The sequence below is a fragment of the Lepidochelys kempii genome, chromosome 6 (genome assembly GCF_965140265.1).
Source record: "Lepidochelys kempii isolate rLepKem1 chromosome 6, rLepKem1.hap2, whole genome shotgun sequence".
Classification (NCBI taxonomy): Eukaryota; Metazoa; Chordata; order Testudines; family Cheloniidae; genus Lepidochelys; species Lepidochelys kempii.
In genome coordinates, this window is record NC_133261.1 from 63,856,354 (window position 1) to 63,871,394 (window position 15,041).

The following is a 15,041-nucleotide window of genomic DNA, read 5'->3' on the forward strand; positions in this document are numbered from 1 at the left end:
GATCCTAGAGCTCAGGAATTTAAACAGATACACTTGATGCACCAAAATTTGTATGGTAGCTCTTGCTTCCATTATTCCCGCTCTAGATTCTATATTTAGAAATTACCCTCGACCTACAGGTTGATGATCTATCAGTAGTAATGACTTATCTATGCAGACAGGGGCCACATGTTTACCTTGTCTAAACAATTGATGACATTGACGGCATGTTTGGGTAGAGTGGCAATTTATGGTCTTCCTGTTTACAAAACATTTTTCTCTAGTGACTGTTCAGTGTTAAGACATCCATTCTGGAGAGCAGTTCTACAGTCTCTTTTCAGAAAACTCCTAGGTTCCACCTCTATTGAAGATGACTACAAGACTGGGGTCCACATGCGCAGCACTCGAAGCAGAAAGAGCAGTTATTTATTTTACAGTAACTAGACCTTAAAGATGTCTGCATGTGTGGATCCTAGGACCTGCCTTCCTCCCCACAGCTTGGAGTTCTATATATGTGGTTCTAATAGTTGAAGGAACTTAGTGGCTGTTGGGATCGTTGTGCTCTGTATGCCCTTGGGGTGCAGGGAGGAGAGAAGGAGGACATGAGGAGCACGTGTGACCCCTACTGGAAACTGCTGGTGAAAACATTTGAACTGCTGCACACACTGTGAGTGGGAGCCACATGTGCAGACATCTCAACTACAGTTACTGTAACGACTCACTGACTTCAAGGAGCTCACTACAGACTACGTGGCTCTGGGAAGGAGGGTAAAGTTTGGGGCGCAAGTGGTGGTCTCGTCCATCCTCCCTGTTGAAGGAAAAGGCCCGGACAGGGACCACTGAATCATTGAAGGAAATGCGTGACTACGCAGGTGGTGTCTACGAGAGGGCTTTTGCTTTTTTGACGACAAGCTAATGTTCCAGGAAAGAGGATTATTGTGCTGGGATGGGCTCCATCTATCAAATACTGGGAAGAGCATCTTTGGACATCATCTAGCTAACCTGATAAGGAGAGCTGTAAACTAGGTCCTATGGGGGATGGTGAGACAAATCTGGCCAATGCACATCTAGGCTTGAAGACGAGGAATAGGGGATAATTTCTGGAGAAGGAACTAGAAATCACACCTGTATTAGAAAGGCAAGAAGAAAAGCAGCAGGGCAGGCAGTCTGCAAAATATCTTCAGTGCCTGTATACAAATACAATGAGTATGGAGAACAATCAGGAAGTCATGGTATATGAAGAAAATTATGACTTAACTGACATTACAGAAAGTTGGTGGGACAACTCCCATGATTGGAGTACCAGTGTTGAGGGACATAGCTTGTTCCAAAAAAGGTATGGGGGAAAAGGGAGGTGGTGTAGCGCTGTACATCAAGAATGTATACATTTGCTCTGCGGACCGAGAGGAAGTGAGCGACAGACCTACTGTGAGAGTCTGGGTGAGGATAAAAAGGGAACAGTAGCGATGTTTTGGTGTGGGTCTATTATAGACCAACAAATCAGGAAGAGGAAGTGAATTAATCATTCTGCAAGCAGGTAACAAGATTAGCTAACACGCATGAGCTAGTACTATTGGGGGATTTTAACTTCCCTGATATCTGTTGGAAGACTCTTACAGCAAAACATATGTCCTGCAAATTCTTATCGTGTGTAGGGGACAACTTTCTTATTTAAAAAGCTGAGGAAACAACTATGGGGTCACCAATTTTGGATCTGGTTTTGACCAACAGGGGTGAATTAGTGGCAAATGTGAAGGTGGTCAGAACTTGGGAGAAAGTGATCATAATCTGATAGAATTCAATATCCTATGTAAAGGAAGACATGAGACTACCAAAACAAGGACACTGGACTTCAGAAAGGAAGATTTCAACTAACTCAGAGAAATAGTAGGCAAGGTCCCATGGAAAGACCAATTAGGAAGAAAAGGAGTTGAAAGGGGCTGGCATTTTCTAAAAGATGTAATACTAGAGGCTCAGCGTAAAGATATTCCATTGCAGAGGAAAGATAAGAAGAGCCACAGGAGGCCAGTGTGGCTGCATAAGGAGTTTTTAGGTATCTAAAAACCAAAAGGGATACATATAGGAAATGGAAGGAGGGGCATGTGACCAAGGATGTATACATGGGAAAAGCGTGAGCATGTAGGGACAAAATCAGGAAAGCCAAGGCAAAGAATGAGTTTCAGCTAGCAAGCAATATTAGAGACAACAAGAAGGGGTCTTCAAATAGGTCAGACAAATAAAAAGGAAGATTGAGGACAATGAGGGTCCACTGATCAATGCCTACTTTGCTTCAGTTTTCTCTTAAAAAATAACATGTGATGGGACAACTAGCCAAGTTACCATAGACAATAAAGGGGAAGGAATGCAGCTCGGGATAACTAAAGAAAATGTCAGAGATCTTCTGACCAATTTGAATTCAAAACAGTGGGGTCTCATGATGTTTATCCGAGATTACTGAAGGAATTAACTGAAAAAAATCTGAGCCACTGGAAAGAATATTTGCAAATTTAATGGATGGCCGGAAGACTGGAGAAGGGCTAACATAGTGCCCACCTTTAAAAGGGGGGAAGGAGGAACTGGGGAACTATAGACCAGTCAGCTTGACTTCGTTACTTGGGGAAACTACTCGAGCAGGGGCGGGCAAACTTTTTGGCCTGAGGGCCACATCAGGTTTCCAAAATTGTATGGAGGGCCAGTTAGGGGAAGCTGTGCCTCCCCAACAGCCAGGCGTGGCCCAGCCCCTGACCCCTATCTGACCCCCCTTCTCCCTGTCCCCTGACCACCCTGGATCCTCCACTGCCCCATCTAACCCCTCCTCTCATTCCTGACTCCCCCCTGCCCCATCAACCACCCCTTCTCCCTGACTGCCCCTGGAACCCCTGCCCCTCACCACTCCATCCAACCCCCCCTTCTTCCTGACTGCCCCCCCACAGGACCCCTACCCCCATTCAACCCCCCGGTTCCCTGCCCTCTTACCACACCGACCCCTATCCACACTCCTGCCCCCGAACACCACCACCACCCCCGAACTTCCCTGCCCTCTATCCAACCCCCCCGCCCCTTTACTGCGCTGCCTGGCGAACAGGTGGCTGGCGGTGCTATAGCCGTGCCACCGCGCAACACAGAGCACCGGCTCAGGCTGGGCTCTGCAGCTGCGCTGTCCCAGGAGCACCCAGCCCCGCTGCCCAGAGCATTGCGCCAGTGGCTCAGTGAGCTGAGGCTGCGGGGGAGGGGCCCAACAGGGGAGGGGCCAGGGCCTAGTCTTGCGGGCCAGGAGCTCAGGAGCCGGGCAGGTCCCGCTGGCTGTAGTTTGCCCACCTCTGTACGAGAGCAATGTATAAAACATTCAATTTGCAAATACCTGGAACGTGAAGGAGTAATCACTAGCAGCCAGCATGGGTTTACCAAAAACAAATCCATGTCAAACCAGCTTGATTTCCTTCTTTGACAGGGATCTTGTTTGGTGGATAAGAAGAATGTGGTGGACATAATATACCTGGACTTCAGCAAGGCTTTTGACACAGTCCCACATGACATTTTGATGAGTAACCTGGAGAAATGCAGACTCAACAGAACTGTCATTAAGTGGATACATAATTGGTTAAACAACCACAAACAAAGAGAAAAGGAGTACTTGTGGCACCTTAGAGACTAACCAATTTATTTGAGCATGAGCTTTCGTGAGCTACAGCTAAGGTGCCACAAGTACTCCTTTTCTTTTTGCGAATACAGACTAACACGGCTGTTACTCTGAAACCTGTCACAAACAAAGAGTAATTATTAATGAAATGATGTCTGATTGGAGGGGCGGTCTCAAGTGAGGTTCCACAGGAATCTGTTCTTGGTCAGGTGTTAACATCTTTAATGACCTGGATGTAGGAATAGAGCACATACTCATCAAATTTGCAGATGACACAAACCTGGGGGGAGAGGCCTGCCAGCACTTTGAAGGATAGAGCTAAAGTTCAGAGGGATCTTGATAAACTGGAGAACTGGACTATAGGTGACAACAGTGAAATTCAACAAAGACAAATATAAGGTGCTAGTCTTAGGGAAGAAAAACCAAATGCACAAATACAAATAGACGATAATTGGCTTGGCGCTCATGTGGCTTTCTTTTCATTAAAATTATTAGACAATATATGGACCCTTTGCTGTGTCCACAGCAATATTTACCAGGATTGCAAATGTGTAGAGCCACAGGATATTTGGTTAATATTACAAATTTCCATTCATTGAAATAGCTTCATAGGATGTAAATGTTCTAATCAAGCTTCCAGGGGACAGCATGCTACAGTTTAATAGAATATTTTGGTACTATCCATAACATAATGCAGGACAACTAATATAAAATGACAACACTGAACAGTCATAACATTTCCACTCTTGGGCCTCAATTCTAGTGCAAAGCACATCAGTCTGCATGATTAATGCTGGAGATGTGAGACCCAAGCAGGGAGAATCCAGTAAAATGATGCCTTCAAAGAAGCAGGATTACAAGGTAAGTAAATAATCCCCCCCCCCCCCTTTTGGCTTTGGTATATAAAAATACATCTATCCAGAGCTGTAGACACACATAAAATTAACTTTTTTTAAAGGAGACATGTCCAGAGTTCTTTGGCCCTTTTCATTCAAAGGATTAATGTAGTAAAACTTGTTAAAGCCCCATTTACTGAAGGCATTACTCAGTAACCCAACATACAACTGCCAGATATCCAGCTTATATTATTAGATTAGCGTAATGAAGGAATTCTGGCTCTAAGGTTTTTGAATTTAATAGCTGTTTATCTTCAAATGGATAGCATCATTGTGTTCTTATGAGGCTTAAACTTCTACAGTACTATGTTGATTCTTTCGGCATGAAACTAAAAAGATGATTAATGAAGGTACTCCTACCTCAAGTGGGTGTTGCCTTATGGTGACATTGTTTTAGGTTTATGTCATAAGGTTTATTTTTGGAATTCTCCCTTCCCAACTCTGAAATATGTGGGATTGAGTTTAAAGTATTGGTGGAAGTTGTAGAAAGAAAGAAACTGTTCTGTTTAAGGAAACATTGAGATTTAAACATTTGTTTAATGAAAATAAACTTGTTTACATCTAGTATCCCTGTCATGTGGGACTTGTACAAACTTATTCCTACGTTAGGTATTTCTTTTTGAAGTGTGTGTGTGTATATATGTGTATATATACACGAGTCTTGTTCGAAGTGTTGCTCAGTAAAACAGTTTTTGAAATTGTTATGATTACCTCTGCTTGGTATAAATATCTATCCTGTTTACTTCACTGAGCTATTAAAATGCAAATTTATCCTACATTCACCAATTCAAGAAATTTTTCCCTGTCTCATTATATGTAATGAAAAATACAAAAAAGAGCGGTTCAAATCTATCGCATGCTGTTACTGGAGGGGCAGGATAGGCCTCTATGGTATAATTAGGTGACATAGGACATGTCTACACGTACAGGGCTGCTGCTTCAGCACGTCTGGTGAAGACACACTATGCTGTTGGGAAAGAACTCTCCCATTGGCATAATAAAATCACTTCTGCAAATGGCAGAAGCTGTGCACATGAGCACTTATGTCAGCACTTATGTCACTCAAGGGGGTGGTTTATTCACACCCCTGAGCAACGTAAGTTATGTAGACATTGGCTGTAATATAGACACAGCCATAGTTATCTCCCATTCTTTCAGTTCCAACTTCATTGAATTTGATCAATGATGCCAGCTTTCTCTCAAGAAGCAGGACTGGCTTCTGAGTACCTCGTACCTTTCTTACCAATTTCTTCCTTCCCTTCTGGCAAAAGGCAGATTTGTTGAGGTTTTTTTTAATTAGATATGTTGGAATAGGGGTACTCTTGAGAAGAAAACTTGACTGAAGAAGTGAGTTTTGCACTTTTACAGAAATTGATAAGGGTTGGTTAGTCAGTCATTTTTATTTTCCCTGTCAGTGAGTTCTGTACTCCTGATTCTTTCTCTTGCAGTCACAAGTCTCCCCACTATTGGTTGACATTGTAGTGGAAAGTAGGTAGCTGGTATGGTTGTGAAAAGAGTCTCTGATGGTTAGGACCATACAAGGCTTTGACAGTTGGAACAACAACCTTAAACTGGACTCTGCGCTCACTGAGGAGTGAGTCCAAAGAGTTGGGGTATTTGAGTAACCTGTGTTGAGCAGGAGGAGTGCTGCATTCTGAACCAACTGGAGCGTTCTCAAGATACACCTCTACCCTGATATAACACGCATTCGGATATAACGCGGTAAAGCAAAAATGGTTTTCTGTCTCGTCTACAACATTGGTTTTCAAACTGGGGGGGTTGTGACTTGTTCTGTGGGGGTCGCGAGCCCCAACCCCAGCGTACGGCTGCAAGTTGCAAGTCCCGACCCCTGCACGGGGCTGTGAGACCCGACCGCGACGCATGACTGCAAGCCCCGACCCCTCTGTGGAGTTGCGGGACTACGAGCCTGAGCCCCAGCGTGCAGCTCTGAGCCCTGACCCCGACCCCTGCTCTGGGCTGTGAGCCCCAACAGGGGCACGTGGCTGCGAGCTCTGACCCCGGTGCGCTGGGCTGCGAGCCCCGACCCCGGACTTGATGTGAAGGACAACATCAGATGCGCCCTTTCTAAAACAATACCAAGAATAAAACTTGTGTCAAATACTGTATTAATAATGGAAATTCCCGAGGACAAAGCAAGTTTGATATAATGTGGTTTCACCTATAACACGGTAAGATTTTTTGGCTCCCGTGAACCGCATTATATCAGGATAGAGGTGTATATGATTTCATTCCTAGATATAGACAGTTGCAGTAGCCAAGAATAGAGGATAAAAATTCATAGTTGCAGTTACTTCTAATAAACCCATTTAGGTTTGGTCTAGGAAGAAAGATCTCACTGTTTGCAGGCATTTCCATTCACCTCTGCTGCCTCCAGTAGGTGGGACAGAGTTTGGCCAATAGCATTAAGAGCAACAATGGGGTTCAGCCAGATAAATATGGACATTTTCTTCTACAAAAAAGAAGTCATCCATCAGAGTGACCAATACTGTCTCGGGAATCCACCAGAGAGGTGGCATTGAAGACTATTTTTAGCTAGGTTTTCAATCAGCTTGATGAGAGGAAAGAGTTGGAAGCTATGTTGTGGCTTATAAAGTTGCTGGAATAAAGTTTCTTTAGTGCCAGTTGGACTGTTGCATGTTTTAGATGGGTGAATATAGTTCGTACTTGAAAATCTGTTGGGGAACATATAAGACCTCTGCCATTCTTACATGAGGCAGAAGGTACAAGGATCAGAGTTTCAGTATCCCCACAAGCAGGTCTTTTGGGTTTCCATTACTTATTCGTGGAGAAGGGATTTTTTTTCTTGTTTTTAGACCTATTGAGGAATATTTTGATCTTTCTGCAGAACATGTCAAGAGTTCCAGAAATTGTATATTAGTTTTTCATTCATTAATTTAAGGTTTTTTACTTTTTGCCCAGTTATTCATTGAAATTAAATATTGTTAACAAGTTTTAAGCAGTCTGGCTAAAAATCCCTTTTGCTCTTTATAGTGATGTTCATTTCATTGGTTCTCCAGCCATCATAGGATCTGTGAGAAAAGGACTTAAATTTTTATAACAAAAATCGAGCAATATTTAAAACTTCCAACTTTAAATCACTAAAATTTAATTAGTATAAGCTACAAGAGCCTTGCTAAAGTGTAGGGAAAAGACTTGGTTAAATCATATTTTTTCTATTATCACTGTCTAAGGAGTTATCTTCTGTGATTCCTGATAATTTGAGGAAATATTCCTCTTCCTCCTTTTTTTGGAAACTGGAGTAGGAAGTGTCTCTGTTATACTGGCTGATCAGAGAGTCCTCTCTTGGCCAGGTCTACACTAAAAAGTTAGGTCAACCCAGCGATGTTGCTCAGGGGTATGAAAAAAACCACGCCCCAGGAAAAGTGGTTAAACTAGCCTAACCCGCAATGAAGCCAGTGCTAGGTTGACAGAAGAATTTTTCCATCACCCTAGCACAGTGGCCTCCAAACATTTTACGCCCAAGATGACTTTTTAAATCTTAGGGAAACCCAGGATCTGCCCTGCCCCTTCCCCAAAGCTCCACTCCACTCACTCTATTGCTCCCCCTCTCCGTCGTTCACTCTCCCCACCCTCAGTCACTTTCACCGGGCTGGGGCAAGGGGGTGGGGTATGGGCTGGGGCCGAGGGGTTTGCAGTGTGAGAGGTGGCTCTGGGCTGAGCCTGGAGCAGGGGGTTGGGGTGCAGGAGGTGGTGAGGAGTGCAAGCTCTAGGAGGGAGTTTGGGTCCTGGAGGAGGCTCTGACTGGGTCAGTGTGTTGGGGTGCAGGGTGTGGGCTCTGGGAGGGGGCTCTAGGCTGGGGCAGAGTGTTGGGGATGCTGGCTCTGGGAAGGGGGTCAGGGCTGGAGATTGGGGTGCAGGAGGGGTTTCCAGGTGCAGGAGGGGATATGGGGTGCTGGCTCTGTGAGGGGGCTCAGGGCTAGGGATTTGGGATGCAGGAGGAGGTTTGGGGTGTAGGAGGGTGTATGGGGTGCTGGCTAAGGGAGGGAGTTTAAGGATGGGGGTTGGGGTGCAGCCTCTTGTTCGGCAGCACATCCTCCAGCAGCTCCCAGTTGGCGGCGGGTGCAGCGAGGCTAAGGCAGGCTCCCTGCCTACCCTGGCCCAACGCTGGTCCTGAAAGGGGCCAATGCGCCCCTGCAGCCCTTCATGCTGCCCCTCTCTGCAAGCATCGCCCCCGCAGCTCTCCCAGCCAATGGGAGCTGCAGGGACAGTGCTTGCAGGCAGGAACAGCATGCAGAGGGAGACTCCCGGTCGCAGGACTGCTCCGGCTGCTTCTGGGGGCGGCATAGAGTTGGAGTAGGCAGGGGGTCTGCCTTAGTGGCCGCCACACTGGACTGCTAGACATCGCGATCAACTGGGATTGAACGGTTGGTGACCACTGCCCTAGTTACTGCTTCTTACGGAGGTGGATTAACTACAGTGACGGGAGAACCCTTCCATTTGCTCTAGTGAGTGTCTGCAGTGGTGCAGGTGCAGCGCTGCCACTGTAGCAGGGTAAGTGTAGACATAGCCTTTGTGTAGACTGCTGCTTTGTGCCTCTCAGCTTCTAGTTTCTGTTCACTGGTTCTGTATTTGGTGAGAGTCTGCCTAATTTGTATATCTCATTGTATTGAGTCCTGTGTAAGGATCTGCAGCAGTTTAGCTTATTTGCTTTTTTTTTTTTTTTTTTTTTAACTTCCTCTTCCCAGTGACTTCTGTATTGATGTTTTTGGTGCTGGGTCTAGCATCTTGACCATTTTTTGGCTTTGAGCGGGGTTGTATGTTCCACTGAACTGCAAGTAAAAAAAATTTATGCCTGATGAACAATGATATAAAAGTGGATGATCTCATTTGGTTTGTTTTTGATCTTCTAGTGCTTTGCAGTGGAAATAATATTTGCTGCTTTGGAGGAGATGACACTAGAAGTTTAATGTTTCTTGCTGTATGTTGATTAGCAAAGGGAATTAGCCCAGGTCTTCTGCTCAGGAGTCATTGTTGCTGGAGTTCCTTCTGCACATGGGGTATTTTGTTTGCAGACCTGAATATATAGGGTTTCTATCAGGGTTTTATTCTTATCAGTGTAATTAGTTGAAGTTAGGCCCCAGACTTTACTCCCATGTAGCAGAGTAAGTAGAATTAAACTAACAGAAAAGGAGTACTTGTGGCACCTTAGAGACTAACCAATTTATTTGAGCATGAGCTTTCGTGAGCTACAGCATCCGATGAAGTGAGCTGTAGCTCACGAAAGCTCATGCTCAAATAAATTGGTTAGTCTCTAAGGTGCCACAAGTACTCCTTTTCTTTTTGCGAATACAGACTAACACGGCTGTTACTCTGAAACCTAGAATTAAACTGTCTTACTCAGAGAGTAAGTTTCTAGAAGGTGTATATTTCTTTGGTGATCTTATATAGGTGATAGTATGACTAAATCAGCAGACGGCACACATTATTTTTGTCATTTTTGGGGAGTCATTGGTTTGGGAATTGTTCCTGTACAATTGGTAGGTAATTGATGTAAATGTTGAAGTTTGGGCTAAGGTTACATCCCTGGTTTGCTCCCTGTCTTGCTTGAAGGTCTATGGTGTGCTTTTTTTAATCCTGCATTTGATGGATCTGTGCAGGGGTTTAATGGAGCTGGTTTTCCATCAGTGATGGCATGGTATTTACCAGAGGTAGTTTTTACGAGGTAAAAAAATAATGGTTTTAACCATCCCAGGAAAAACTAATTAGTCCCAGTTTTAGGCATTTTTTATTTTAAAAACTGCTTCATTAATGCACACTACATTACACTTAATTTTAGTTACATAGTTACATAAGGCAGTAGATTTTTTTTAGCACTGTACAAATAAGAAGTAAAACTGCAGTGGGCGTAATATCAATATATGTAATTGTAATAATGAACATCAGCGTGTCTGTATGCAGTATTTTCTCCAAGAAAGTTATACATGTCATGACACGTTTCAGTTTTCAATATTATATAAACAAAAGTTGAAAGCATTTGATTATGTGAAAACAACAATAATGCCTGAGTTGTGGGCTTGGAGCATTAAGCAGTCAGAAGCATGTGGGGTTGCAGACTACCAATCCAGGTTCAATTGGCCATGCAGCAGTTTGTAGCAGAAAACCATCTTTAGTGTAGTGGATAGACCAAGCCTATTCCTGAGTTTTGAATGGCGGCTTCCAAAGTTTTTTTTGTAAAGATTTGTTCTATGCTTGCTGAACTTGCTGGATCCTGATGCAATTATTTTTTTCCCAGTTTAATCCAGTATTTACCAATGCCCTGTCCTAAACTAGTTTTTCCCAAGAAATTGCCAACCCTGTATTCCACCACTTCTGTTTTGCAGCAAATTTTTAAGGTCCAATTCTCAGGGCCAGATTGTGTTAAAGGGTTTTTTGAGTCTATGAAGCAGGTAGATATTTTCCTTGTTTTGTTTTTGATTTGTATCTTAATGAGTGTCTGTAGGCTAAAGATGTAGTTGGTCATTCATTTCCCAGGGAGGAAAAAAAAATTGGTTTGAATGGATTATGTGATGACTTTCAGGCCTCCTTTATTATAGGGAAGATAAGGTGGGTAAGATAATACTTTTTATTGGACCAATTTCTATTATAGGGAAGTAATTAAACCCCTATGCTTAGATTGCCTAATGTTTTGCATTATAAAAGTCATGCAAACTTTTTTTTTTTTTTTTTGCTGGGAAGGGAGGGTGGGAGAAACTCTAACATCTCCATTGTTTGCAGCAGGACTTTTAAACTTGGAATGAAAGCCCTCAGGATGCAGACATGCCCTTTCTTTGTTCCATGAAATGCTGTTTGGTTTTTGCTGAGAGAAGCTTTGGACAATCACTATTTCCCTTCTGTTACTTGCATTTCTCAGGAAAATTTTGGCAGCATGCCAAAATAACTGAATATTCTTAGGCTGTGCTCCTACCACCTCCAAAGCAGCAGTAGTAGCACATAGAAAAGGAGTACTTGTGGCACCTTAGAGACTCACCAATTTATTTGAGCATAAGCTTTCGTGAGCTACAGCTCACTTCTGCAGTTTCCACAGTATGCATCCGATGAAGACATTATATACACAGAGACCATGAAACAATGTAGTAGCACATGTTGAGTTCTGAGGCAGTCACAGTACTCCTTAATTTTTTACAATGTTCAATAGGTCAGTAGAATCAATGTATGCTAGTTCAGAACCATTAAAAGTGTTCCAAGAAACCTGATGAAGTATAAATAGCTATTCATCAGACTTCTTCTCTTGTTCTGGATGTCTCTTCTGTGCAACTTTCTGGTAAGAATGTTTGGACAGGTAGTCCAAAAAAATACATCTGTACTTAAAAATATTTTGTCGTCTTTAAAAGCATAAGTTACTCTTCTTCCATCTCCAGCAGTTGATTATAAGATGAGTCATTGGGCTCTTCCATACATTTACAGCTATATACTTTGTGGTTAAAAATACATACTTTTTTTTGCCCTTCTAATTTTTGGTTACATAGTTGCAAAATTTCTTCAGGTTGCAGTATAACCTTCATATTGGTGAGCTATTGAACCACCTTAATTTTATCCCATTATTTTTGGGAAATGCTATTCAATATGTTCTAGAGATTTTACTTGCCCAGTTTCTCCAGCACTTATCTGTTGAGCTCAGTTTTAGATATCCAACTGACTGGAATAAGATATCCATATATAGTATTATATATTGTCATAGAACGAGTACTAGCATAGACACAAGCCTCTGACTGTTCTTCTGTCTTGACATCAGAAGCAGCTAATCCTTGTATAGAGCTGGGGTAATCAATTATTTTTTGTAAAGGTTCAAATTTCTTAGTCAAGGTATAGTCAATGTCCAGATGCCAGAGAAAGTGTTGATGATGATGATAAGTAAATAAAAAGATTTTGGGGTCCGTTCAAAAGAGTCTAGTGGTCCGGATTTGGCATGCAGTCCGCCTGTTCACTATCCCTAGTATAGAGCATTGTTCAAAATTGGATGTAAAATGTGTCCCATAATGTCTTCCTGTTTGGATATTTGGAAGGATAATATCTTTGTAAGTTGGGTTTCTGTCTGCTTTTTTAACCATATAGCTTAGCTTAGTTATGAAGCTGGAAATACAAATATAATGGGAATGTTGCCAGTCCTGGTTTAGCTTGTGTCTAAACCTATAAAATTCCCTCTATACTAAATAATGATAAACCATCTAGTAGAATATTTTCTCTTGGCCTAAACCTACTGGACAAAAGCATGAGGATGCACTAAAGGAGGATATGGGGATGTATAGTTAATAAACATTTAATTTTCTAGTTTTTGTCCATATGTCTGATGATGTAAAACATTGGTTGTATAATAATATGTATCTTTTTCTTCAGAAGCCACAGTATTAATTGTAGGTATTTTGACTCTGTTCCTTGCTGTCATGGTTATCTAGAGGCATTCTCATATGCTAATATTTTCCTAGAGATGAGCTATGTTAGTCAGACCCTGTCATATCATGATCTTCTAGATCTTTTGTATTCTGATTATTGTTTCAATAAATTTAATAGGTACAGAATGAAAGTTTACTAGTCTGTAATTCTCTGGTTGCCCTAGTGCCTTCCCAGAATTGTAGGTACAGCACTTGATAACCTCCTGTATATTAGTTTATTTTAATCAGGGTGAATAAAAGTTGCTTTAAAAAAAATCAATGTGTTTTTAAGTTTGATTTTTGTATTTAAATTATATACATTTTTCTTTTTTTAAAAAGTTTTAAAACTAAATTTGAAATCATGACAAACTGTGTTGAGGACTAAATTTATTATAATATCTTAATCATTTAAATTTTTAAAAAAGCGGCATTAATGAGCACTCCTCAAATTTGGATGTGTTTGTGATGCTTTTTAATTGGATATGTGGAATCGGGGAATACTTTAACTTTAGAGGTTATCTCAAGCTTACTTAAGTGTTTATTTTCAGTCATTACAGTAGAGCAAGTGCTGGTATTTTACATTTGTCCAAATGTAAGTACTTTCCATTTCTGTTGCCCAGAAAAGCTTTTGTCTTTATTACTTTTGGTTTCAGTGTATCAGATGCAGAGAAAATATTTTCTTCGCTTGGATTAGATCATTCAGAGTTGTGAAACTGGAAGTTGAAAAAGCAAGAAACCTTGTTTTCCTTTTTTTAAATCAATAAAAAGTAGATGGGGAAGAGAGCTATTAGTTGAAAAAACATGAAGGACATGAGCCAGTTTTTTTTAAAGGTGTTTTAGGCACTTAAGAAGGCACTTATCTGCATCTTTAGGTACTTTTAAAAATCCCTCTAGGTATCTGTCTACATCTTTCAGCAACTAAATTCTTTGAAAATCATCCCCTGGTGACCAGAAATAATTTGTCAATTCACTAACTACAGTTAATGTACTTCCTTTATTTGATAAATCAGTTTTTAAATTCAAAACCTGTTTTGATAAACTTACTTTTCTTCTTGCGTATCCAATACATTTAAGATGGTTTTTACTTATCTAACAAAAAAAGACTTCAAAATGATGATTTTGTGCAAATAGCTTAAATAATTTTTTATAGATAGTGTATCCTCCTGGTTAGGAAAAGTACCAAATTTAGTGTAGAGGCTACATTTATTTGTGAATCAGCTTGTTTTAATGGTTATCCCAATCAGTGAGAAAATAAATCTTTTGGAAAATAAAAAGTAGAAATGCAAAACAAGATTAATTATTTCAATCATAGTTTCCTGCTTGCTGATAATAAATCATGCTTAAAATTGGTAACGTAAATAATTTTGATTTAAGTCAATCCACCTGGATTTTCATGAGTGCACATTTCTGATCACTACTCAACAACCTTATTCTTAAGGGCCTTCAGAACTCTTGGATGTAAGATGCAGCACAGAATCTCCCTCTTTCATTTAAAAGAAGCTTCTAGCACTCGATAGTTCCACAAAATGGAACCTGGGGAGATCCAAATGTTTGCCACGTTAGTGCTATTTGTGCAGTAGCTAAACATTTCACTTATAAAAATTCTAAAATACTCTGGAATTTACAAGATAGCATTAATCGTGGATCAGAATCTATTTATATCCATGAAATGAAAGACTTTAAAGTTAGATTTGTGATTTTTTTACTTGTTGATGCATCCACTTGCAGATCTGTACTAGAGCTAAAGTCCAGGCTTGGAATATACTACCAACTTATGTCAGTATAACTGTCGCTCAGGAGTGTGGAAAATCTACACCCCATAGCAACGTAATTACACCAACCTAATCCTCTATGTAGATGGCGCTGTGTCAACAAGGCGGCTTCTCCCATCAACATAGCTACCACCCGTTGGAAAGGTGGAGTACCTATGCTGATGGAAGAAGCTCTCCCATCACAGTAGGTAGCATCTTCACTAAGCTGTACAGCAGCACAGCTGCACCAGTGCAGTGTTGTAAGTGTAGACAAGTCCTCAGTTTATATCAGATTTGTGCAGGAGGGAAAACTTATATCTGTGACATAGTAGACTTGGAATTGATGGTATTTTACAGGAAATAA

At 41.4% G+C, this 15,041-nt stretch overlaps 1 protein-coding gene across 7 annotated transcripts in view; it reads left to right on the plus strand.

The window, feature by feature from the left end:
- Positions 1–15,041, plus strand: part of PALS1 (protein associated with LIN7 1, MAGUK p55 family member) — a 136,552-nt gene that overhangs the window by 23,499 nt on the left and 98,012 nt on the right. Inside the window, exon 1 of one of the 7 annotated variants that reach the window (XM_073348380.1) lies at positions 3,674–4,480. The exons of the other annotated variants lie outside the window; for them this stretch is intronic. The gene's annotated coding sequence lies outside the window, so the exon portion shown is untranslated. Of the gene's footprint in view, positions 1–3,673; positions 4,481–15,041 lie in introns of those variants that run through there. 7 annotated transcript variants of the gene reach the window in all.